The sequence below is a fragment of the Mesoplodon bidens genome, assembly GCF_964165515.1.
Source record: "Mesoplodon bidens genome assembly, chromosome: 10".
NCBI classification, from domain to species: Eukaryota; Metazoa; Chordata; class Mammalia; order Artiodactyla; family Ziphiidae; genus Mesoplodon; species Mesoplodon bidens.
Window position 1 is genome coordinate 74,176,895 of NC_138172.1, and position 15,909 is coordinate 74,192,803.

Consider the following 15,909-nt stretch of genomic DNA (forward strand, 5'->3'; position numbering starts at 1 on the left):
GAAATGCACTCAATGCAGGGCCAAAGTATTTGAATTTTTCTTTACGTACAAAAAAATCATAAAGTTTTTCAAGCAAGGCAGTTATTTGACTAAGAGAGAAAGAAGCATTGTAGTTAATAATAGCCTTGGAACCAGACAGATCTGTGTTCCAACCCTGGCTCTTTTCCTTTCTGTGCTGTCTCCAGTAAATTATGTAACCTCTCTGGGGGCATGTGCCTTAGTTTCTCTGGATTGAGGATTTACCTTGCAGAGGAAGTTTGCCAGGATTAAGTAAGACCATGCATACAAAGAGTTAACAGTGCCTCACTAATTTGGAGCTTAACTATCACTACTTTTTAAAATTATTGTTATAAAAAAATGTTAAAGCAGTATTTAATTAGACCAGTCTGCTAATAGTGAATGAATGAGTGAATGGCTCCTTTAGAAAATGAAATTGACTTTTTGTCTTAAGTGAATTATTTCTGTCAGTCAGTATTGCCTTCCAAGACTAGGCAATGCCCCTTGAAATTCCTGTTAGTTGTCCAATGGTATACTTTTATCAGAACAGCAGGGGATGTAATACAGAGTTCTCCCCTCAAACAGTTAGAGATCAAATATAACAAATTCCCATCTTGACATTCTCACTTTAGTATAGAAAAGACTGAGAAATTTAGCAGTAGAAACCTGATGTCACTTTAAAACCCACTTTCCAAAAATCAGTGTCCTGCTGAACACTGGTCTGCAGAATGGAGGTTTAGAAAATGCTGGGAAAGTGAAAAAAGGCATATGGGCTTTGATTTCGTTTAAATATAAAACATACTTTAAAAAATAAAAATATACTAAAGAAAAAGATTGAAAAAGTATGTTCCAAAGTATTAGCTCAGGCTGCCATAACAGAATACAGATGACCTTTGAACAACATGGGTTTGAACTGCATGGGTCCACTTATGCACGGATTTTTTTTTTCACGGAATACCTACTACAGTACTCATGATCCACAGCTGATTGAGTCTGCAGATGCAGAGTAACTGCCTATGTAGAGAACTGACTATAAAGTTATATGCGAATTTTCGACTGCGCAGATGGTCAAAGCTCCAACCCTTGAGTTGTTCAAGGGTCAACTGTACCATAGACTGTGTGGCTTAAACAGCAGAAACTTATTTTCTCACAGTTCTGGAGGCTGGGCAGTCCAAGATTGGGGTGCCAGGCAATTCGCTTGCTGGGGAAGGCCCTCTTCCTGGTTTACAGATTGCCACCTTCTTGCTGTCCTCACAGGAGCTCTGGACTCTCTTCCTCTTCTTATAAGAGCGCCAGCCCTATTGGATTAGGGCTCTACCCTTGTGAACTCATCTAACCTTAATTATTTCCTAGAGACCCTGTCTCTAAATCCAGTCACATTAGAGCTTAGGGTTTCAACTTGAGTTTTGTGGGGGACACAATTCAGTCCATAGCAGTTACTGCTAGGCAGTGGAATCATAAGTGATCTTCACTTTCTTCTTTATGCATTTCTGTACTTTCCAAACTTTCTGCCGTTGAGGGTGTTGGGTGAAACTGGGTTCCACTTATATGAGTTACCTACAGTAGTCAAACTCATAGGGACAGAAAGTAGAATGGGGGTTGCCAAGCGCTGGGGGGAGGGGAAAGAGAGAGTTAGCATATAATGCGTACAGGGTTTCAGTTTTGCAAGATGAAAAGACTTATGGAGATGGATCGTGGTGATGGTTGCACAACAGTGTGAAGGTACTTAATACCACTGAACTGTACAGTTAAAAATGGTTAAGATGGTGAATTTTATGTTATGTGTATTTTACCACACATACACACAAAAATTCTCAGCCCCCTCTCCAAGAAAGGCCCCCAAAAACTTCTAAAAAATATACAGCTTTTGGAGTTAGATAGATTGGGTTTAAATACTAGTTCTGTGTTGATGTAGTGGTTCTCAAACATGAGTGTGCATCAGGATTACCTGGATGGCTTGTTTAACACCCTCTGAGTTCCTGGTCCAGTAGGTCTGGGATTGGCCTGAGAATTTGGATTTTTAACAAGCTCCCAGGTGATTGAGAGCCTACAGCAAGTTCCCTGTTTGTAAAAGTGGGTCTGTTTGTCAGCTGTGAGGCTTATGTGGGAGTACCTGGTTCAGGAGCTCTCAGCATCAGTTTTAGTTTCTTTTTAGCAAATTGTTTATTTGCTTTTTCCTCAAATAATTTACTATTGGATCTTTTTCTCGTGTATTTAAGATCATTTTACACAAACATGAAGAAATAACTTATTTTTTTAATTTATTTTATTCAAGTATAGTTGATTTACAATATTGTTAATTTCTGCTGTACAGCAAAGTGATTCAGTTATACATATATATATTCTTTTTCATATTCTTTATCACAGGATATTGAATAGAGTTCCCTGTGCTATAGAAGAAACTTATTTTTAGAAATATATATTAAAGTCTTTAAATATGTAAGAAGCATGTAAAATTAACTTTGCTTCTTAGAAGATTAGGATTATTTCAGTCCAGTGGCTAGACTAGGGTTATCTTTGGAACTGATACTTAATATTCAACTTTTTTCCTTTTCCAAGTTATATCTGTGTGTGTGTGTGTGTGTGTGTGTGTGTGTGTGTGTGTGTAGGGGGTTATAATCTGGTGAAAACAAGGGTTATGGCAACTCCCTTCCCTTCATCCCCCCCCTTCCATAAAGAAAATCCCACAAACAAAACCTCTTGGAAACCATATGTAAATAATTAGGGTAAATATTATTTATACCTCTTTAACTGTTCTTAAATCTTAAAGATTTCCACCTTGTAGCTGTCCATAAAGGCTAACAAGGGGAAAATGAGCCTCTAGGCCAGTGTTTTTCCTAAACTAAGTTCTAGAAAAGTCTCTATATGGGAACTGTCCAATATGGGGGGCACTAACCACATATGGCTGTTAGTGCCTGAAATGCACCAATTGTGATGTGCTCTAAGTATAAAGTCCACACCAGATTTTGAAGACTTTGTATGAGAAAAAGGATGTAAAATATCTCATTAATTTTATATTAATTACATGTTGAAATGATTAAATAAATACTAAATAAATTTTTTTTAAATTTTGTCCAAAATATTTTTTGGGTATTCTGGACAAAATAAAACACAGTTGACCCTTGAACAATGTGAGGGTTAGGAGCACCAACCCCCTATGCAGTCAAAAATCCACATATAACTTTTTATCCCCCCAAAACTTAAATAATAGCCTACTGTTGAACAGAGCCTCACTGATAACATACAGTCAATTAAAATATATTTGGTATGTTATACTTATTATATACTGATTTCTTACAAAAAAACTAAGCAAGAAAAAGAAAATGTTTTTAGGAAAATCATACACATGGGAATTCTCTGGTGGTCCAGTGGTTAGGACTCCGTACTTCCACTGCGGAGGGCTCGGGTTCAATCCCTGATCAGGAAACTAAGATCCTGCATGCCACTCAGTGAAGCCAAAAAAAAAAAGAAAATCATACAGAAGAGAAAATACATTATTTAGAGTACTGCATATATCCATACCATTAAGTTTATGATGTCTGTTTACAAGATGAATTGTCTTGTCAGTACCTATATCAATATTGTCTTATATAATACAAAACACTATAGATGTTACATGTATCTCTAACACTAGTCATCAAAAATGAAAAGATAATGTGAAAAAGAAATTTATATTTATGTATGGGTATAGTGATTCATGCATTGGTAAAGAAAAAGCAGCAATATGATTGCTTTATGGTGGCCTAGTGTCATCCATACGATTGCTTCACAGTAGCCCAGCCTCTGTGGGCTGAATGAATCATTATATGAATGAATCATTATAAAATGAATGAATGAATGAATGAATCATTCATTATAAAATGTTTATGGCATATAGTATTACAGTCATATTCATAATACAGTATTGGAAGCATTGTTATATTTTTCTAAAAAGCCACTTACCTATTATGATAGGCTGATATGCAGGTTCTCCAATTACGAGAGAAAGAGGCATACTTTACAGTAATGTAATTCCTTTTTTTTTTTTTTTTTTAATTAAAAAAAATTTTTTTTGGCCTTGCCGCACGGCATGTGGGAACTTAGTTCCCTGACCAGGGATCAAACCTGCGCCCGCTGCATTGGAAGCACGGAGCCTTAACCACTGGACCACCAGGGAAGTCCCACAGTAATGTAATTCTTTGAAAGCAAAGTTATAAAACAGTAAGAAAACAAGCACTGCTAATTTTGTATTAAATATCACTCACCTTATGCCTATGTAAGGATAGGCTATCCACTTCCATACAAGTCTTGCTCATGATGTTCTACATGTATATATTTGTAAATGTATTGGAAAAAAAATCTGTGTATAAGTGGACCCTCGCAGTTCAAACCTATATTGTTCAAGGATCAACTGTATATTACAACAAATTACACTTTAAAAAGTTTAGCTACTAGAACAGTTTGAATCTCATGTGTGGCTCTCACTTGTGACTCATGGTGTTCCTATTGGACAGCTGTGCTGCTCTAGACCCACGGGAGCTAATAGGTGTTGGGAGTGGAGTTGGGAGAGAATGGAGGGTTCTGTGGCAAAGTCAGTGTGGGAAACAGTGACTTGTAAAAAGCAGGAGGTCTGGGGACTTCCCTGGTGGTCCAGTGGTAAAGAATCTGCCTTCCAATGCAGGGGACACGGGTTAAATCCCTGGTCGGGGAACTAAGATCCCACATGACACGGGGCAGCTAAGCCCGCGCACACCACCACTATTGAGCTGGCACGCCTCAACGAGAGAGCCTGCGTGCTGCAAACTACAGAGCCCCTGCACCCTGGAGCCCACGCGCCACAACTACAAAGAGAAAACCCACATGCCACAACTAGAGAGAGGCCTGCACACTACAACGAAGAGCCCACACAGAAAGAAAGAAGGAAAGAAGGAAAGAAAGAAAGGACTTTAAAACTAAATAAAAAGCAGGAGGTCTGATGTATATCATGAATTACTGAGACGGGTATGAGATAAGTAACGTTTCCCAAAGTTATTTCATTATGGAACCTCTGCCAGCCTTTTTTGTTTAAAGGACTCCATTCCCTGAAGTCTTACATGGAAAAGACTAAAATGCAGCTCTCAGCTACAATGTTCCCACAGCTCCTTTTCTTGAAGCTGGTGCCAATGTATTTCTCCTTACTTATATTTCTCCCTACTTTTTAAATATAATTATTTACTTATTTTATTTATTTATTTTGGCCCCACTGGGTCTTAGCTGTGGCACGCGGGATCTTCGTTGCATTATGCGTACTTCTTAGTTGCGGCATGCGGACTCTTAGTTGCGGCATGCGGACTTTTAGTTGCAGCATGCATGCGTTCCCCAACCAGGGATCGAACCCCGGGCCCCCTGCATTGGGAGCCGGAGCCTTATCCACTGGACCACCAGGGAAATCCCTCCCTACTTTTTATAGTGATAGATTTACAATAATGTGCGTCACTTTTCTCAACAAAAATATCTTATAATAAGTTGATTTAAAATTTTAGAATTGTAATTGATGGAGTAATGAGGTTTTTTGCTGTGGGAAAAAATGTTTTAAGATTCTCAACTGATGTTTTTTGGCATGGGAAACATTTACAGAAATCAGACCTTCCAAAAATCCTGTTTCCACCCACAGAGATGAGAAGCATGGGCTTGGGAATTAGAGATTTGAATTCAAACTTCTGTCTCACTGCTTACAAACTGCAATGTTGGGCAAGTGTCTTACATTCTCTCTAAAAATAGAGATAATAATACATACCTGGCAGGACTGTGTTAGAAGGATTAGGACTGTTGAAAGTGTGTGGCAGAGGGAAGGCACTTAATGAATATTAGCTGCTACTACAGTTTTTATCATATCATATGCCTTGGTATATTAATAATATTAATTTAATTTATATTTTATAATAGTTAATAGTAATAATAATAGCAATAATCATTAATTGTAAAAAGGGCTTAATGTTACTGTAAATATCCATGCTAGTATATGTTTATTTTCATGCACATTGATAATGCTTACTACAGTTTGGAAGATTATTTCAGATGTAGGTGTCTTGCCTTTCCAATAAGATTATCAGCTACTTGAGAGCTGGGACATATTATACACTTGTGTGGGGCTTTTTTTTTTTTTTTGCGGTACGCGGGCCTCTCACTGTTGTGGCCTCTCCCGTTGCGGAGCACAGGCTCCGGACGCGCAGGCTCAGCGGCCATGGCTGACGGGCCTAGCCGCTCCATGGCATGTGGGATCCTCCCGGACCGGGGCACGAACCCGAGTCCCCTGCATCGGCAGGCGGACTCTCAACCACTGCGCCACCAGGGAAGCCCTTGTGTGGGGCTTTTTTGTGTTTCTTTAATCCTCTACCCTGCCCTTCCAACACAGGCTTATTTTAATAAATAAATGATCATTGAATCAAGCCCTCATTATCATTAGTATGATAAATTACAGTTCTGCTTAATATATCATGCTATTTTAATGTAATTTGTTAGAGAAAAATTGTGATATTAGTGATATGAGAATCATTAACAAAATTTGCAAGCTTTCATTAGAAGTTTAAGAAAAAGTTAATGACAAACCTTCATAGAAAAATAATTTTACTAGTTGAAGCAAAACCAAAGAACTTAAATATTTAGAGAGGTAAATAAGGTGTTCTAAAGGCAAGACTATGAAGACATAATGAAACAAGAAAAATTTATTCTAATTTGTCCAAAAGAACGATACTGAATAATGGTGGTAATGGAGCTATGGGTCTATCCTATTTTAAATGACCCAGAAGTGATAGAAGAGGGTCAAACTAAATGAAAAGTCTTCACCTCTTTCCTAAGGAAAAGGGTTGTGTTGTGGCACAAATCTCTCAGAAGATAGGACTGCATTCGAAACCAGTTACGCAGTTTCCCGACACCACTTGCTTCTAGCACATGTGACTGCCACTTCAGAATGATGTGGTTTTAAGTCAAAAAAAATTTTTTTTAATTACACTGAGCTGGCCTTAAAAACGAAACATAGTGTTTTATTCTTAGATCACCAGAGGCTGTTTCTAAGTTACTTGACTCTTATATGAAGGTTCAATAATCTATAGCAGGATAGCCCAGGAGTGAATATAGAAAAAGGTGTTAATTTACATGTCTATTCAATTCCAAGCATTCATGTAAAAACTAGAAAAGTAAATGATTATGTGGCTATTTTCTACAGTGGACATTTGGGAGAATAAAGATGTGAATTTTGACTAAGCTTTCCAGAAAGGACTGTTGCATGTTTATCAGATGAAACTTGCCTTTGTATCTCACTCTGGTCCAAGGTGGAGAATGTTGATGGGCTTTTCCACTGCAGTGTCAGGTTTTTTAAATTGTAAAATGCATTTCTGTTGCCCTCTACTAAGCTTGCAGAAAACGAGGTTATACTTCACCTTCCTCCCTCAGGGCATTCTTTGATATCTTTGGTGATAGTGAAGAGTATCCTTTCTGCACTGTTGAAATTGACAGCTTGCTGCTACCATCCTGTGCATCTGACAGCACCTTCAGCATCTTTGCATTGCAAAAAAGTACATCCAAACAGTGTGTAGAAATGGCCGTTGTGTGCTTAGCAAGTTTAAAAATATATTGTGAATTATATTCAGATGTTCAGAATCCCTTTGTTATTTGTTACTGGATTGAGTTTATTTGTTTCACATGTTGAACAACTGTCCTGGACCCCAAGAGTACAAGGGCTCCATGGACTGACCCCTAAAGGATCTGTGGTTAGAATTAGGGAGAACTGGGGAGAGGGAGGCCTGTGAACTTGGATACGAAAAAAATTGCATGTTATTTTCACTAGACTCCAATTGAAATTTATTATTTCCTAAATCTATGAGTGAAGGCCACCAACCACAGTAGTATTAACAGTGCCTGAGAAATGTTACCAGTAGAAATATTGTTTATCACATTACATTTGCAGGTATCTTGAAAGGATACTATCTCCTAAATGATAGTAGTTACTAGACTCACCACTACATCTAGTATATTAATGCACTGATGAAGAACCACATATATAACTATATTACAATTTTTAAATATTTTTATAACTGTATTTTAAAAAATCTTCCATATACTCTGCATCTTGAAATATTACTCTGAGAAGGGATCCATAAGCCTCACCAGACAGACAGAAGGCACAACAGGGTTAAGAACCCTCCTCCTTCCTTTGTGGGATGATTTCTTCCTACATCTGTGCCTGTTGGTAGTTGTGGGGTGATCTGCCTCAGCTTCTTTCACCCCACTGTTTGCTGGGGTTAATTTTAACTGATGTGCCATAGGTCCCTCATTTTCCCTCAGTGAGCATGTGTCCTGAAGCTGCCAGCTTGAGGGAGAGAATACTTTTCCAGAAATAGAAAGATTTTTGGGGGGGGGATTTTTTTTTTATTCTAACAGAAAGTCACAAAAATTATAATCATCCTCATCAGTTCACTCAGTCCCATGTAATTAATTTTTTTTCATCTTGATCTTTTTTAAGCACTTTTATGAATTCATCAGTTTTCCATTAGAGTTCTGAAAATGCTTATTCATTCAGTTCAGCAGTATAGTCAGTTACCAGAAACCTGTACTTGTCAGAGTCTTTTCCATGAATTCCTTGAAGATGAAACCCTTTTATAGGACTATTTTTGCGAAAGCATCAGAGTCCAGAACTGTCTGTAAATGACAAAAGACTTAAAAATGACCACGGTTAAAGATTTGATGAAAGTTCATAATAATGCAATTGACAAGGAAATTTAGTTATTTCTGAGTTATACATTTTAAAGTAATAACTAGAATTATGACTTATAAAATTATACGAGAACATATAAGATTTTTAGAAATTTGATGTAATGTCTGAAACATTTATTTATATTAACATATTTCCATACAAATAACCCAAATAAAATTTAGAATTAGTTGTTTGTTTGTTTGGTTGGTTGGTTTTTTATACTGCAGGTTCTTATTAGTCATCAATTTTATACACATCCGTGTATACATGTCAATCCCAATCGCCCAATTCAGCACACCACCATCCCCACCCCACTGCGGTTTTCTCCCCTTGGTGTCCATACGTTTGTTCTCTACATCTGTGTCTCAACTTCTGCCCTGCAAACCAGTTCATCTGTACCATTTTTCTAGGTTCCACATACATGTGTTAATATACGATATTTATTTTTCTCTTTCTGACTTACTTCACTCTGTATGACAGTCTCTAGATCCATCCACATCTCAACAAATGACTCAATTTCATTCCTTTTTATGGCTGACTAGTATTCCACTGCATATATGTACCACATCTTCTTTATCCATTCGTCTGTCGAGGGGCATTTCGGTTGCTTCCATGACCTGGCTATTGTAAATAGTGCTGCAATGAACATTGGGGTGCATGTGTCTTTTTGAATTATGGTTTTCTCTGGGTATATGCCCAGTAGTGGGATTGCTGGGTCATATGGTAATTCTATTTTTAGTTTTTTAAGGAACCTCCATACTGTTCTCCATAGTGGCTGTATCCATTTACATTCCCACCAACAGTGCAAGAGGGTTCCCTTTTCTCTACACCCTCTGCAGCATTTGTTGTTTGTAGATTTTCTGATGATGCCCATTTTAACTGGTGTGAGGGGATACCTCATTGTAGTTTTGATTTGCATTTCTTTAATAATTAGTGATGTTGAGCAGCCTTTCATGTGCTTCTTGGCCATCTGTATGTCTTCTTTGGAGAAATGTCTATTTAGGTCTTCTGCCCATTTTTGGATTGGGTTGTTTGTTTCTTTAATATTGAGCTGCATGAGCCGTTTATATATTTTGGAGATTAATCCTTTGTCCATTGATTGGTTTGCAAATATTTTCTACCATTCTGAGGGTTGTCTTTTCGTCTTGTTTATGGTTTCCTTTGCTATGCAAAAGCTTTTAAGTTTCATTAGGTCCCATTTGTTTATTTTTGTTTTTAATTCCATTACTCGAGGAGGTGGATCAAGAAAGATCTTGCTGTGATTTATGTCAAAGAGTGTTCCTCCTATGTTTTCCTCTAAGAGTTTTATAGTGTCCGGTCTTACATTTAGGTCTCGAATCCATTCTGAGTTTATTTTTGTGTATGGTGTTAGGGAGTGTTCTAATTTTATTCTTTTACATGTAGCTGTCCACTTTTCCCAGCACCACTTATTGAAGAGACTGTCTTTTCTCCATTGTATATCCTTGCCTCCTTTGTCATAGATTAGTTGAGGATAGGTGCGTGGGTTTATCTCTGGGCTTTCTATCTTGTCCCATTGATCTATGTTTCTGTTTTTGTGCCAGTACCATATTGTGTTGATTACTGTAGCTTTGTAGTATAGTCTGAAGTCAGGGAGTCTGATTCCTCCAGCTCCGTTTCTTTCCCTCAAGACTGCTTTGGCTATTCGGGGCCTTTTGTGTCTCCGTACAAATTTTAAGATGATTTGTTCTAGCTCTGTAATAAATGCCACCGGTAATTTGATAGGGATGCACTGAATCTGTAGATTGCTTTGGGTAGTATAGTCATTTTCACAATATTGATTCTTCCAATCCAAGAACATGGTATATCTCTCCATCTCTTGGCATCATCATCTTTAATTTCTTTCATCAGTGTCTTATAGTTTTCTGCATACAGGTCTTTTGTCTCCCTAGGTAGGTTTATTCCTGGGTATTTTATTCTTTTTGTTGCAGTGGTAAATGGGAGTGTTTCCATAATTTCTCTTTCAGATTTTTCATCATTAGTGTAGAGGAATGCAAGAGATTTCTGTGCATTAATTTTGTATCCTGCAGCTTTACCAAATTCATTGATTAGCTCTAGTAGTTTTCTGGTGGCATTTTTAGGATTCTCTAGGTATAGTATCATGTCATCTGCAAACAGTGACAATTTTACTTGTTCTTTTCCAATTTGTATTCCTTTTATTTCTTTTTCTTCTCTGACTGCCGTGGCTAAGACTTCCAAAACGATGTTGAATAATAGTGGTGAGAGTGGACATCCTTGTCTCGTTCCTGATCTTAGAGGAAACGCTTTCAGTTTTTCACCATTGAGAATGATGTTTGCTGTGGGTTTGTCATATATGGCCTTTATTATGTTGAGGTAGGTTCCCTCTATGTCCAGTTTCTGGAGAGTTTTTATCATAAATGGGTGTTGAATTTTGTCAAAAGCTTTTTCTGCATCTATTGAGATGATCATATGGTTTTTATTCTTCAATTTGTTAATATGGAGTATCACATTGATTGATTTGCGTATATTGAAGAATCCTTGCATCCCTGGGATAAATCCCACTTGATCATGGTGTATGATCCTTTTAATGTGTTGTTGGATTCTGTTTGCTAGTATTTTGTTGAGGATTTTTGCATCTATATTCATCAGTGATATTGGTCTGTAATTTTCTTTTTTTGTAGTATCTTTGTCTGGTTTTGGTATCAGGGTGATGGTGGCCTCATAGCATGAGTTTGGGAGTGTTCCTTCCTCTGCAGTTTTTTAAGATTTTTAATCATAGATGTACAGCTAGTTATTTTCAGATAAACCCTTTTGGGTATTTTTTTAAGTAGGAATATTCAGAGATGCTTTCTTCTTTTTTTGTGGTAAAATATACATAACATAAAATTTACCATTTTAGCCATTTTATTTATTTGTTTGTTTGTTTATTTATTTAAAATTTTTAGCTGTGTTGGGTCCTCGTTGCTGCGCAAGGGCTTTCTCTAGTTGTGGCGAGCAGGGGCTACTCTTCATTGCGGTGTGTGGACTTCTCATTGTGGTGGCTTTTAGTGTTGCGGAGCATGGGCTCTAGATGTGTGGGCTTCAGTAGTTGTGGCGCACGGGCTCAGTAGTTGTAGTGTGTGGGCTCAGTAATTGTGGCTCGCGGGCTCTAGAGCGCAGATTCAGTAGTTGTGGCACACGGGTTTAGTTGCTTTGCGGTCTGTGGGATCTTCTTGGACCAGGGCTTGAACCCATGTCCCCTGCATTGGTGGGCGGATTCTCAACGATTGCGCCACCAGGGAAGCCCTTTAGCCTTTTTTCTTTAATTAATTAATTTATTTATTTTTGTGTGCGTTGGGTCTTTGTTACGGTGCGCGGGCTTTGTCGCGGGTGAGCGCGGGCTACTCTTCCTTGCGGTGCGCAGGCTTCTCATTGCGGTGGCTTCTCTTGTTGCGGAGCACGGGCTCTAGGCATGAAGTCTTCAGTAGTTTTGGCTTGTGGGCTCTAGAGCACAGGCTCAGTAGTTATGGCGCATGGGCTTAGTTGCTCCGCGGCATGTGGGATCTTCCCGGGCCACGGATCGAACCTGTGTCCCCTGCATTGGCAGGCGGATTCTTAACCACCGCGCCACCAGGGAAGTCCCCCCTTTAACCATTTTAAGTACAGTTCTGTGGCATTAAGTACATTCACATTGTTGTATAACCATCACCACCGTTTTTCCCCCGAACTTTTTCATCTTCCTCAACTGAAACTCTGTATCTTATGGTCTTTTGATAGAAAAAACTATCAATTTAAATTCCAGTTCACATGGCATTTCTTAAAGTTTGTAAAAGATTTCACACTAGATAGAAGTTTATGTTTCTTAAACGGAGTTTAGAAGAGTGAGATTAATTCAGCTTCTTTAAAATTTTTGTAGAAACTGCGAAATCTTTCTTGGAGTAATATGCTACATGTATATTTGCCCATATTCTTTCTTAAATCGTTTTTAAGCTTTAAAAGTTTCCTTTTATTTTCTTCTCCTTAAAAGATTGACTCATGCACACATCTTCCTTTTGAGCCTGCTTTTATAAAAGAGAATCCTCAGCATCTCTTCCATGGTAACATCATTGACTTTGTAAAATGGAATTTTGTTTAATATTGTTAGTTGTTTTTATAGGGCTTGTTTTTCTTGGAACATACTGTAAAACCAAAATATTTTGAATGTTACTCATTGACAGAGAGCAATGAGAGTCAAGAGTTTGCATGATAACTTTAGCCAGATTGCTAATACTAAAGCTCAATAAAAGAAAAAGATTTTTTATTTATAATTACTGCCATTTCAAAGTATTTTTTAAAGCAGTTCCATACATAGAGACAATAACATGTACAAACTATGCTAACACAGAGCAATGGTGTCCTATTGTATTTGAGGAAATACAGAGAAAGATCAGGCAGTTTTTATTTTTTAATAGCTTAATTATTACCATACTGTACTCTAGTAAATTTTGTGATTGTAAGATGGAAATGCAAACAGCAGTCCTTTTTCTATTTATGACTGGTATTGTGCAATGATATCCATTGTTTTTAAAAGCAGGAAACAAATGCATTGGGAGGATTTTTCTTTTACTTCATTTAAAATGCTCTCTAAAAGAAATCCCTTTCAATTAGAAAAAAACACAAATGACTCATTAAATCTCCATTTAATAAATGATATCTTTTTTCTGAATGAAGCTAAAAATTTTTAAAGTGTCAAGAGCCGTTTGTGTTTAATATTTAGGTAGTTTGTTTTTATGGAGAGGATGCAAGTAAGACTTACTTTTGGCTTTCTAGTTTTTAATTCCTATTCCTAAAATCTTGGCTTAATGTGTTCTTGGTTGATGCATGACCAGGTTCATCTTCATGAGTGTTTATTTCAATGTTGGCATTGCTTCCTTTTGCTAAGTCAGCTTGTCATTGGAGCCGATTCTCCGAATGATTGATTATTTTTTGTGGAAGAAAGTAATAAATATGGCAATCAGTGATTAAAACAGAAACTCACCTTTTATTTGGAAGTATAATACAAGAGTTCTTTGAAATTTAGTAGTGTAACTGAAAAGAACTGACTCATCTTTTTAGTACTTATTATTCTACGTAGTGCAGTATTGTGAATTATCACAAAGATAGTTTCAACTTAATTTTATTTAACATTTAATAGCAATCAGGACAGCAGTATTTCTTGGTCATTTCTCAGTCATTTCCTGTTTACTGTTTTCCATAGTCATTAAAAATCTTGTCTCTTATGAAACACAGTAAAGAAATTATGAAAACATTTTTGGCAGAGCATCTGTTTTTCCTATACTGCAGAGTTTTTTTCTTTTCTTTAAAGGTCTAGTGTTGATGCCCTCAAAAAGCCATACATGCCTGTGCCAGAGACTTCATCTTAGACTTTTACTTCTGAGTCTTTTAATGAACACAACCGTTTTTTTTTTTTTTGGCTGTGTCGGGTCTTAGTTGCAACACGTGGGATCTTTTCATTAGGGCGTGCAGGCTCTTCCTTGCCGCGCGCAGGCTTCTGTCTAGTTGTGGCAGGGGGGCTCAGTAGTTGCAGTGCATGGGCTTAGTTGCCCCGCAGCATGTGGGATCTTAGTTCCCCAACCAGGGATCGAACCCACGTCCCCCTGCATTGGAAGGCGCATTCTTAACCACTGGACCACCAGGGAAGTCCCTGAACACAACTATTATTAATATAAATTACTGCTCAAGATTTCGGGACTCCAGGAGCTATTTTATGTTTATGTTCAGTGCATAAATCCCTGTTTTAAGGAGGTTTATTAAATATTAAGTAGGTTATTATGGAAGGATACAGAATTTTTTTGTCATATGGATCTTAAAAAAATGACATTTCCATATGCCTCAGAGAGTTGAACTGTCTGATCAGATGGGGAATCAGTTGACCTCGAAAGCCTTTTTCTCCCTGGCAGGAATGCCTGGCTAAATACATAAGGGCCCAGCATAAGCTGGTGGATCCCGGACAATGGATGACCAGCCTGCATCCGAATCCTGTGTTTTATGATTGTGCTAAAGTGCTCCTGTGTAGCCTAGCTGAATATTCTTGGAAACCAAATGATAAGGAACTGACATCACTCCTGAAAAAGTTAATTTTTAAGACCAAAATTTTACTTAAGTACTGAGTAAAACATGTTTATTGGGCACATTTGTATCGGGCATTGCACTAAACTCTGGTAATGAAGATGGAACAAAATTGACCCAGCTTTCATGGAACTTGTAAGCTAATGAGGGAGTCAGAAAAGCAAAGTTTTGTCACACACATGTCAAATCTAGTAACATGTCAGACGTGCTCTAGGGATACAGATACATGAGCAATTAATTTTGCTTCAGGATTTTCTTAAAATTAGTTAGTTTTATTTTTGGCTGCATTGGGTCTTCATTGCTGCACATGGGCTTTCTCTAGTTGTGGCGAAGGGGGGCTACTCTTCGTTGCGGTGCGCGGGCTTCTCATTGCAGTGGCTTCTCTTGTTGCAGAGCACGGGCTCTAGGCACGCAGGCTCAGTAGTTGTGGCTCACAGGCTCTAGGGCGCCTGGGCTTCAGTAGTTGTGGGCTCTAGAGTGCAGGCTCAGTAGTTGTGGTGCACAGGCTTAGTTGCTCCGCCACATGTGGGATCTTCCTGGACCAGGGCTCGAACCTGTGTCCCCTGCATTGGCAGGTGGATTATTAACCACTGCGCCACCAGGGAAGTCCCAGGATTTTTTTTAAAAAAAGAAAGGCAAAATCATTTTACTCAAAGCCTTAAAAGATAAGGAGGTATTGTTACTTGGCCACTTGGAGATGGGTGGGAAGGTCTTTTGTCTTCTAAGTGAAAGGACAAGTGCAAAGCCAAAGAATTGAAAAAGTGGCATGATAAGTTTGGGGGACATCAAATGGTCAAGATGGCGAAGAAACAAGGGTTCCATATAGGGGAGCGTGAGGTGGGTTAAGGTACAAAATGAGGCCAGAGCCTATTGTAATGGGCCAGAACTTTAAGTTCACTAATGCCAAAAAGCCATGCAGTCTAAGAGTTGCTTGGCTTTAGGATGGGAGAATTCATTGTACTCTTGTAGCACTTTATACTGTTTTTGTTTAAATTTGGGCTCTGCTTTAGTTGGGTACAGAAGATAGGTATAATTAAGCTAATCACACAGAACAGTGGCTGATCAATGTCAAAAGACATGGTTGGTGCTTTTAGAATTCTCGGTAGAAAATCCAAAAGACAGCCCAAGGTTGTCAG

At 38.1% G+C, this 15,909-nt stretch overlaps 1 protein-coding gene across 2 annotated transcripts in view; it reads left to right on the top strand.

Annotated features, from left to right (window-relative positions):
* Positions 1-15,909, top strand: part of BICRAL (BICRA like chromatin remodeling complex associated protein) — an 86,938-nt gene that overhangs the window by 13,442 nt on the left and 57,587 nt on the right. The gene's annotated exons all lie outside the window — the stretch shown is intronic.